This window comes from Chrysochloris asiatica, unplaced genomic scaffold (assembly GCF_000296735.1).
Source record: "Chrysochloris asiatica unplaced genomic scaffold, ChrAsi1.0 scaffold00004, whole genome shotgun sequence".
Classification (NCBI taxonomy): Eukaryota; Metazoa; Chordata; class Mammalia; order Afrosoricida; family Chrysochloridae; genus Chrysochloris; species Chrysochloris asiatica.
In genome coordinates, this window is record NW_006408522.1 from 23418471 (window position 1) to 23429717 (window position 11247).

The following is an 11247-nucleotide window of genomic DNA, read 5'->3' on the forward strand; positions in this document are numbered from 1 at the left end:
TCTCCTCGCTGCAACAACAGTTGTCCTACCTCCTCCCTGTGCCTCCTCATTTACATCTTATACTTCACAAATGAGCAAAGCAAAAATATTTGATGTACACATACAAAACAAAAAGTATATATTCGTTTAAATGTCCAAAGGGCACATTCTGCAAGCCAGCCTCCTGACCACAGGTACTTGTCTGAGTGCGTGGGCCTGCAGCCTGCAGCTGCTTTGTCTGTCTATACTACCACCTCTGCTGCTGTCTCTGCCATCACAACTTTTCTAGGCAGGGATCTCACATTCCACTCATGCTCTTCCTTCTTGATGGTCCTGGGATCATCTGTTCCTGACGTGAAAGATGAATTACTTTGCCCTTTTAGTTACACATCTTCTATACTTAACAGCTGTAACAATCACAATCTCAACATTTAAAATTGAATCATCAAATCTTATCACCATTATCCCCCATACCCTTTCATCAGATCCATCTGGAAAAGAGGAAAACTATTCAGTGGGAATTCTACCGTACCCCCTCATTCAGAAACAGTACATTCGTGAAAACTTCTAAGCCAGCCACTGCATGCCTATGTAGTTCCCCAATTTTAGATAGCCAATGTCTAAATTGCCTGTCCCTATCAATCCAGTGGAGTCCTGGCGTGGCACTATGGGTTAATGCGCTGGTACTTCAAATTTTGTTTGAACCACGAAGTCGGCAGTTCAGACTCACCAGCCGCTCCTGGAAACCCTATACAGGGTTGCTATGGCTTGGAACCCATTCAATGGCACTTAACAACAATAACAGCATCAACTTAGTGCACTGAGGAACAAACTTGTTTTTTGATATGAAGAATCCTTCCATTCTGGTTGGAATTTCGAGCAACTGCAGCTGTAAGCAAAAGTCCAGTTCAAGAAATGTAGCAATTTATATTTGCTCACAGTATCAAACGTATCAATCTGGTCAGGTTCTGGTCAGCTGGCCCATCCAAGTTTTGAAGTTTGCACACACCTCCCTTCACTGGCCACTTCACTCTCAGCCCTAGCCTCTAGAAGCTAAGTGCTCATGCAATCAGGAGTTCAACTCCCTAAACTTCAGGCCAGCCAGCCCTTCCTCCTCTCTCATCTCAAGTTCAACAGGTGTCAATGGAACATAGCCAAACTCAGCCTGTGTCTTTATTGTTGCATTTCCTCCATTCCCACTCATAAGTAGACCCAAGTTGTTACCAGAAACATACTAGACTGCTTGCAGTTTCCCTTTTAAGTTTCAGGCATAGAAGACCTGATGGGCTGATTTTCTTGCCCTGATGTCTCCCAAATAAACAGCTTGTTTGGTATTCAAACAGCCAAAAAGTTTGTTTTTTTCTGCAGGTCTTTCTGTAAGAATATTTTGTTCTCCCAGCAGTTCTGGGTTGATCTGCTTGTCTTTTCAAGTGGGAATGCCCCACCTCAGAAGGTTCTGGGTGGGGCTCAGAAATGCACCTAAGGCTCCATACTCTACAAAAGCTTAACAAGAAATCTATTACCCTGGACAAATTCTAATTCCCCTTTTAGCAAATCCAATCAGTTATAGGCTGAAGATGGGCTTACAGGTGGAGCTTATATTCTTGATCACATCTTAACCAGGCATTAATTTTATTCTGTGTATTTGAACCATATTCCATTATATATGTATGTTGTTGTTGTTGTTGTCAGGTGCCATCGAGTTGGAACCGACTCATAACGACCCCATGCATAGCAGGATGAAACAATGTCCGATCCTGGGCCAACCCCACTACCGCTGCCACGCTTGACGCCATCAATGATGCCACCTGTCTGATCCATCTCGTTGGGGGTCTTCCTCTTTTTCTCTGACCCTCCATCTTATCTACATGACATCCTTCTCCAGCTCCTGTTCCCTCCTGACAATATGTCTCTCTCTCTCTGTCTCTCTGTCTCTCTCTCTCTCTCTCTCTCTCTCTATATATATATATATATATATATATTCTGTATATATCTTAAAATCCTTTAGGTAACTTGAGTCTATTTGTTGAGAGGCTAATTCTCTTAAGGAAAAGAAAAAAAAAAACAGTTTTCCACTATATTTGACATGCATTAGTTACCTAAAACCTGGTGTGGTGCTGTGGGTTAATGGGTCAGACTGCAAAGCCAATTGATCTGCAAGGTCAGTGGTTCAAGCTCACCAGCTTCCCCTCGGAAACCCTATACAGGGTCGCTATGGGTTGGAATTGATTCTATTCCAACGTGGGGTTGTTAAGTGCCACTGAGTCGGTTCTGACTCAACCACCCTGTTAGGGTTTCCCGAGCTGCAAATCTTTGAGAGAACAGAAAGCCTTCTCTTTCTACCATGGAGTGGCTGGTGTGCTTGAGCCAAAGACCTGTGGTTTGCAATGCAGTGCTTATCCCAAAGAGCCACCATGCTCCTAAAACTATAGTGTTTACAAATGCCAGACTGTGTTCAGTAGCATCAAGCTATTTTTCTGCAATTCTGAAAAATCTATAGAGAGTGACTTTTTCTCATTATTTCAGCGGCGCTTGTTAAATTGCCATTGGATCTGACTCATAGTGACCCTGTATAGGGTTTCTGAGGAGCAGCTAGTGGGTTTAAACTGCTCACCTTGTGGTTCACTGTCCAGTGCTGATCCTATAGCTCAGGGATTTGATATTTTAGTTGGGTTGCGGATATAGCAGTTGGGTACCCTGGTATAGATTAAGGAGGCACTGTTGTAGTGTACAGGGGCCAATGTGTCCACACCAGAGTACAACCATGGTGGGGTTTTGCTTTCAGTCCAGGCTGACCTTCAGGAACCTCAAGACAGCATTGGAAATAAGCTTTTGAATGTTCCTTGACCTCTGTCTTCTGTTCTGTTAGTAACTTCACTGGTGAAAGAACGAATTTTGATCTATAATTAACAAGTAGCAAAGAGGAGTCCTGGTGTGGCTCTGTAGGATAGCATTTGACCTAAAGTTCGGTTTGAACTACAAGGTCAGTGGTTCGAACTCATCAGCTGCTCATAGGTGCCTATGAGTTGGAACCTAGTTGGCAGCACTTAACAACAACTTAGAGAGGGGATTCCTGGTGTGGCACTGTAGGATCAGCACTGGACTTTGAAGCACAAGGTCAGCAGTTCAAACCCATCAGCTACTTCTTGGAAACCCTTATACAGATGGCACACCACCATCAGCACCACCATGCTGTTGTTGTTAAGTGTCGTAGAGTCGGTTCTGACTCATATTGACCCTGTTATAGGGTTTTCAAGGCTGCAGAACAGCCAGTAGCTTTGAACAGCTTGACGGTGAGATTAGCAGCCCAACTTGTAACCACTCTGCTATCAGAGCGCCTTACAACACCATAGAAGGGAGAAATGATCTGTAACTAAAGGAAATATGCCTGACAGTTGATTCTGAATAGAATTGCTGCATAGTTTTTAAGGCTTTGATCTTTGGGAAACATTACCAGAGCTACTTTGCAAGTTGCTTTTGTTGTTGTTAAGTGCTGTGAAGTTGGTTATCCATATATAGCGACCCTGTATAGGATTCCCAGGGAGTGACTTGTGAAATTGAAGTTGCTTCTAGGTGGGTTCAAATCACCAACCTTTTGGCTAGTAGTAGGGCACTTACCTGTTTGAGTCACTCAGGGACTCCAAGCCTATGGTAGTATGAGGTACATATTCAGGAGTCCTTGGGGGAAGTTCATTTTTGTTTTGGAGTTGGACTTGTTTAATTCCTTAATTATCTACACTTGAGTCACTGAACCGTGACATCAATATTTATGGGTGTAGATAATTAAATTTAAAATGGGTTTCCCTTTTTATTTGAGCTTCTTTCATACTGTTTCCAAGTGGGATTGAAAGCTTTTTATTATTATCATCGTCAGGATTTCTGAAGAGAGGATTGAAAGAATTGACAGAATAAAAGAATATGAAATAGCAGTTTAGATTTTCCCATGAATGTGTTTCCACTGCCTAGCAATGGATTTGTACCTAGAGGTCATGTTGTTGTCAGGTGCCATCGAGTTGGAACCAACTCATAGCCACCCCGTGCACAGCAGAACGAAACAATGTCCGATCCTGGGCCAACCTCATTACCACTGCCACACTTGACACCATCAATGATGCCACCTGGCTGATTCATCTCATTGGAGGTCTTCCTCTTTTTCTCTGACCCTCCATCTTACCTAGCATGACGTCCTTCTCCAGCGACTGTTCCCTCCTGACAATATGTCCAAAGTATGAGAGATGGAGTTTAGCCATCCTGGCCTCCAAGGAGCACTCTGGCTGCACTTCTTCCAAAACAGATCTATTGGTTCTTTTGGCTGCCCATGGCACTTTTAGGATAGCTACATGGATGCCTAATTATGTCCATTTGTGCATGAACAAACACCTGGAACAGCGCATCTCAACCAGGGTACTGAGGGAATTAAGCTCTCAGACCCTAAACTTTAGGACTTGTTGTGCCATTGAGTTGTTCTAACTCAGCGACACTGTATAGGGTTTCCAAGGAGTGACTTTTGAGTTTGAACTGCCAAGCTTGTGGTTAGCAATCCAGTGCTTATCCTACAGTGGCTCACCAGGCCCTTTGTAATGAATTAATCTCTTTACTATGCCTGCTGTTAAGTGCCTCGAGTCTGTTCTGACTCATAGTGATCCTCTATAGGGCTTCTGAGGAGCAGCTGGTGGGTTTGTACTGCTGACCTTGTGGTTCCCAGTCCAGTGCTGATTCACAGCAACACACCAGAAGTCCAATGCGAATGCATTTAAAATAGCATTAATTATGTATTGTCATGATAGTGAGTCCTTTAGTGTCTTGATTGCCCAATTATTTGGTTCAGATTTATGACTTCCTGGCCAAATTTTCGATTGGGTCTGAGGACAGAACAGACTCAAGGGATTTCTGAATGAGATGCCATTTGTTTTCATTGGTTTTTAGGAGTTATTTCCTTACGTCAATTTTTTTATGATACGAATGGCAGAATAGTTGTCTTCCTTTGTCAATGGGGTACTCTATTTCTTTATGGCAGTAGAGAGTTAGGATTGGGGAGCTCTCTGCTATGATATTCAAAAGAACAAAATTAGAGAAGGGGATAGATGTGACCTGTACTTGCTGAGTTGATTCCAACTCATAGTGACTGTATCTGACAGAGTAAAACTACCTACCTCCTAGGGTTTCCAAGTCTGTCAACTTTTTGGAAGTGCACGGCCATATCTTTCTCCTGTGATGCAGCTGGTGAGTTCAAACTACCAACCTTTTGGTTACAGCCAAACACTTAACTACTGTTTTCACAGTTCCTTCAATAAATGAGAAATCCCTTGTAACTAAGACTATATGAGGGGCTTCAAACAGTTCGTGGAAAAATTGAATTAATGGATAATGGAATTTTTCCACGAACTTTTTGAAGCCTCTTTGTACTTGGAGTACTGGCATGGTACTATAGGATAAATACTGGACTGTTATGGTGTTGGAGGAGAATATTGAAAGTGCCACGGGCTGCCAAAAGAACCAACAGATCTGTGTTGGAAGAAGTGCTGCCAGAGTGCTCCTTGGAGGCCAGGATGGCCAAACTTAGTCTCTCATGCTTTGGACATATTGTCAGGAGGGACCAGTCGCTGGAGAAGGATATCATGTTTGGGAGGGTGAAGGGTCAGAGAAAAAGAGAAAGACCCCCAGTGAGATAGATTGGCCAAGTGACAGCATCAATGGGCTCAAGTGTGGCAACAATTATGAGGTTGGCCCAAGATCAGGCAGTGTTTCGTTCTGTTGTGCATAAGGTTGCTATGAGTTGGTACCAACTCGATGGCACCTAACAACAACAACAACAACCTTGAGGTTGGTGGTTCAAACTCACCAGCTGCTTCTCAGAAACGTAAAAGAGTTGGTATGAGTCGGACCTGAATCCACAACATTTATAACAACATTAATAATGTACTTATTTTCAATTAGAATGTTCTTCATACATATATATTTATTAAAAACATACAGCTAATCAAAATCTATGTTGGTATATGTGTTTCTTTAATAAGATCAATCATTTATGGTGTTGTGTATTGAAAATTAGAAGAAACTCTTGCCCATAACATGAATGGATGAGTTGATAGAAATGTTGTAGTTGCTGTAGACTGATAACTAATTTTTACTGAAGTACGCTATGCAGTGTTTCTTACTGGTAAAAGCTATTTTTCTTTGTGTCTGAATGCTTGGAAAACCCTGAGATCTGACACAACAACATAAAATGTATGGAGGAAAAACCATTTTAGCTAAAACTGCAAAACAATTGTAGGTACCTTTATGTCCATATGGATAGGTTCCCAAGACATTGGTTCTCGGGCTTATGTAGCAAATAAAAAGTAATCTTTTCTATTCACCTAGCTTCTGTTGAATAAATAACTCCTTTCATCATGTCACATCAATTTAGGAATGGAGGCCCTGATAGAGTTGTTTTATTAAGTACTATTTACTGTCCTTGGATTTCATTATAGATAACTAGCCTATTGTAGTTTTGAATGATGTTTGCTATTTGCTTTCTCTATGTGAGATGAGAACAGCTTGATGCCCATGGATTCAGTTTGACGTAAGCACTCTGAGTTAATCTTCAGATTATTCTGTGTAATTGCTGGTGGAAAAACAGTATCATCACAGGAAAAACGTTACATATGCTTCTGGTTCCAAATCAAGATTTTGATATTGACATTTTTTGTGGTTTAGTCAAAGTATTTTACAAATACATACACACAAGATTTTTGATGATTTTGATACTCTGAGCCCCTTGGAAAATATTCCATTTTTAATAATAATAAAATCTGAATATAATTTGGATACAGTTCTCAGGAGCTCTTGGTTTTTAGATAAGTATTATAACCCTCACCTACCGCACCCCCTCCCAAAAAAATACTACCATCCAATTCCTGAAAGGATTTTGACCTGATCTCTCAGATCTCTCACCATGCTTTATTAATTGCTTTCTCATTTTTTATTTGGATAGTTTTGATCTAATGTGTTTGATATGTGATATGTTGTCTACCTCTATAAATAAATAGCTTTACAGAATTCTAGCCTTCCTACTGATTATGCATGAATTTTACTTTTGAATTTATGGGTCATTTAAATCACTTCCTAATTTTTTCCTTAAGAATATAATTTTCTTATATATACATTTTTTGTGTGCCAGTTAAATCAGTTAAGCATTCATTTTTTGTACTGAAGGTTTTTGTGATTATTCTAGACTTTTCACCATCATCATAACTCTCAAGAATTATTTCAAGTTTAAATTTCATTCATTTATTATTTTTCTATAGAAAAGCATCATATATTAAGAAAGTCCACATTTGAGTGAATTTATAATTAGCAAAACTAAACAAAAACAAAACTCTGTCAGAGAACTGACTTTAGTTCCAAATATTTCTGCCAAACAGAATAAAGATACTTAGTGTTGAACACTGAAACATAGTGTTACCTGTATTTATTACCTTGCTGGAGCACTGGACTGCTAACTACAAGGTCGGCAGTTTAAACCTACCAGCTGCTTCTGGGAGAAAGATAGTATTCTGCTCTCATTACGATTTACAGCCTCCGAACCCCTCTATAGGGTCAGTATGAGTAAGAACTGATTCGATGGTACCTAACAGCAACAACAACCTTGTTAGGTACAATGTAACAACCATTTTTTGAAAAATGAAAAACTTTAAACTCACGCGTATTGTCATATAACAACCATCCACATACCTACCATACAAATTTTAGAATTCTTAATTTTGTCTTCTTGGCTTCAAATCTTTCTTCTTTAAAACAATGTTACAGACAGAGTTGAAATCCTCTCATTTCCTTGTCTGATCACATTTCTGCCCTTCTCTCCTAAGCAACAGGGTTATATTCTTTCATCATACTTATTCAGCCTGTATGCTGAGCAATTAATCTGAGAAGCTGGGTTATATGAAGAAAAATGTGGCATCAGGATTGGAGGAAGACTCATTAACAATCTGCGATATGCAGATGATACAACCTTGCTTTCTAAAAGTGAAGAGGTCTTAAAATACTTGCTGATGAAGATCAAAGAGCACAGCCTTCGGTATGGATTGCGTCTCAATGTAAAGAAAACAAAAATCCTCACCACTGGACCAATAAACAACATTTTTATTAATGGAGAAAAGATTGAAGTTGTCAAGGACTTCATTCATTTTGGATCAACTATCAGCACTCATGGAAGCAGCAGTCAAGAAATCAAATGACGCATTGCATTAGGTAATTCTGCTGCACAAGACCTTTTTAAAGTGTTGAAGAGCAAAGATGTCAGCATGAGGACTAAGGTGCGCCTGACCCAAGCCATGGTGTTTTCAATAACCTCATATGCATGCGAAAGCCGTACAGTGAGTAAGGAAGACCGTAGAAGAATTGATGCTTTTGAGTTAAGGTGTTGGAGGAGAATATCGAAAGTGCCATGGGCTGCCAAAAGAACCAACAGATCTGTGTTGGAAGAAGTGCAGCCAGAATGCTCCTTGGAGGCCAGGATGGCCAGACTTATTGTCAGGAGGGACCAGTTGCTGGAGAAGGATATCGTGTTTGGTAAGGTGGAGGGTCAGAGAAAAAGAGGAAGACCCCAGCGAGATGGATTGGTCAAGTGGCAATATCAGTGGGCTCAAGCGTGGCAACAATTGTGAGGTTGGCCTAGGATTGGGCAGTATTTCATTCTGTTGTGCATAGGGTCGCTATGAGTTGGTGCAGACTGGATGGCACCTAACAACAACAACAACTCCTAAGCAACAAACAGTAACCGGAGGTTGAGAGGTTTCATTCTATTTGCAGTGTTAAGCTCTATCATATGGAGTTCATAAACATACTGCATACAGAGTTCACGCCAGTTCCACCTGGTCCCTACTGAATAAGAGGTGTGGCTGTCTCTTGTTCTAAGGCAGCGCTTGTCAACTCTGCCACAAAGGCACAGGTCTCCAGTGGATTCTGGAGCTTGATTACTCTGTACGCTGCTGCTTTTCTGAGGGAAGCTGGACTTCCTTTCTCCTTCATCATGTACCTCTCCTAGACACACCCAGCTCCTATCTGCACCTCATCAGTACTTCCTCAAGGGCATAAATTCCTTTACTATAAGCACAAAAATGCCCTATCAATATATTGTTGAAAATGAAACCAATTCCTCTATTATGAGCAAGCCCTTGGTGGGTATTGTTCTTTGTTTTGTGATGCTGTAGGATAAGCACTTGACCCCAAGAAGAGTTTGAACCACAAGGTTGGCGGTTCAACCCCACCAGTTACTACTTGAAAACTCTATACAGGGTTGCTATGAGTTGGATCTGACTTGATGGCACTTAACAACAACAAAAACAAATCTCTATGATATTGCTGGTCACAACTCCTTTATTTACTAGCCATGCATAGGACTTCATTAGCGAAGTTTCTCAGTGTAGTTCTAAGCTTTTATTTCTGTTGTTGTTGTCTGGTTTCAAGCTAAATAAAAACCAAAAAAACAAATGAACTCCTTGCCTTTAAGTAGATTCCAACTCACAGTGACCATATAAGAGGATTAGAACTGCCCCATAGGGTTTCCTAGGTTGTAATGTTAATGAAAGCAGACTGCCGCATAGTTTTCCAGTGAAGCAACTAGTAGGTTTGAAAAACCGACCTTTCAGTCGGCAGCGGAGCACTTTAACCACTGTGCTATCAGGTTTCCTTTTTGGCTTCTAACCACTAACTTCTTTTCCCTTAAATTGAATTATGTGCAAAAATAATGGGCAATATATAAGGGTTACTCAAAAGGTTTTGCTATAAAAATTATAGGGACAAAACTATCAAACTGTGTTGCTATTGTTTACGGACATAGCCTCTATCTAGGTCTACATTCTTCTGAAAGCAGTGCTACCATCTCTCTAATCCTTCCCTGAAGAATTTGATTTGTTGTTGTTATGACAAGTCATTGAGTCGGTTCCGAGTCAGCGACCCTGTATAGGGTTTCTAAGAAGTGACTGATGAGCTTGAACCACCAACCTTGAGGTTCAAACCCACTTTGCAGTCCAGCACATTAACCCACCACATCACACCAGGACTCCAAATCCTTGTGGGAGCAAAAAGTCTCAACCTTCTTCCGTGAGTGTCTGGTGGGCTCGAACCATGGACCCTTTGGTTTGCAGTCCAGTGTTAATCCTACACCACGTCAAAATGACAGTTTTGACATCCTGGTTATGCATTTTGTTGCCATACAGTTGTTTTTAACATCGAACATTTCTATCCTTTTAAATTTTCCTTGAGTTTGGGAGTGGAAGAGGGGTGGCATCAACAGAACCGAGAGCCAGAGCACGAGACAGAGCGACAGGCTTCCTGACCCATGGAGGGAGTAAAGCTGAGTGCCTTCAGGTAGGAGACTGACACAGAGTGGACTGTCCTTTGGTCATTTGTCAGCAGTGCTAAAGGATTTTTGTCACACTTGCTTGAGCAAGACACAGGCCACGGGGCTACATGGCTGGAAGACTGAAGAGCAGATAGTGTGCCTGTGGGCTTGGCTGAGAAGGGGCCCTCCTGACTGGATGAACTGTATCCTGAGCATTTCTAATCTTGCCTTGTAACCTCTTAACTTTCCTAATAAAACCCATAATTGTAAATATTTCCTGTGAGTTCTGTGTGGACATTGCAACAGATTATTGAACCCAGCAAGGAAGTAGAAAGTGCTGCGGGTTGGTGTCAGAGTTGGTAAAGGAGGAAAGAGGATTCATGTCTGACCTCTGATTCATAATTGGCCTGGGGCTGATGAGTTTGCTTCTCTTTCCACTTGTGAAGTCAGAGGAGGTCAGAAGTTATCCCCATTATAATCTAGATGATCACAATAGCTTCTTTTATGGTCTCCTTGATTTCATACTTTCCCAAATCAACTCCCAACGTGGTTGTATGAAATCAAGGTTGATATTGGATCATGTAACGTCTCTGCTCAAATAATTCCATTGTTCCCTGTCATACTCTGAGTAAATGGTAAAGCACTTGTAATGGATTATGGGTTAAAATGCCTAACTCCATCTGACTCAGCCCTTCCGGTTACTATGATTCTCCATGACCATCATTTAGCTCCAGGCCAAGTGACCTCCTTGCTGCTTCTCAGACATTCCAGGCTCACTCTCACCTAGAGCACGTGTCCTCTGGCTATCTAAACCTCGCTATCTTACCTCCTTCAGATGACTTTTTCAAATGTCTCCTTTTCTGTGAGGTCTTTTTTGACTTGCCTAATCTTTTTTTTTTTTTTTTCTTAAATGTTTTATTGCTTTATGAAAATGTTTATCT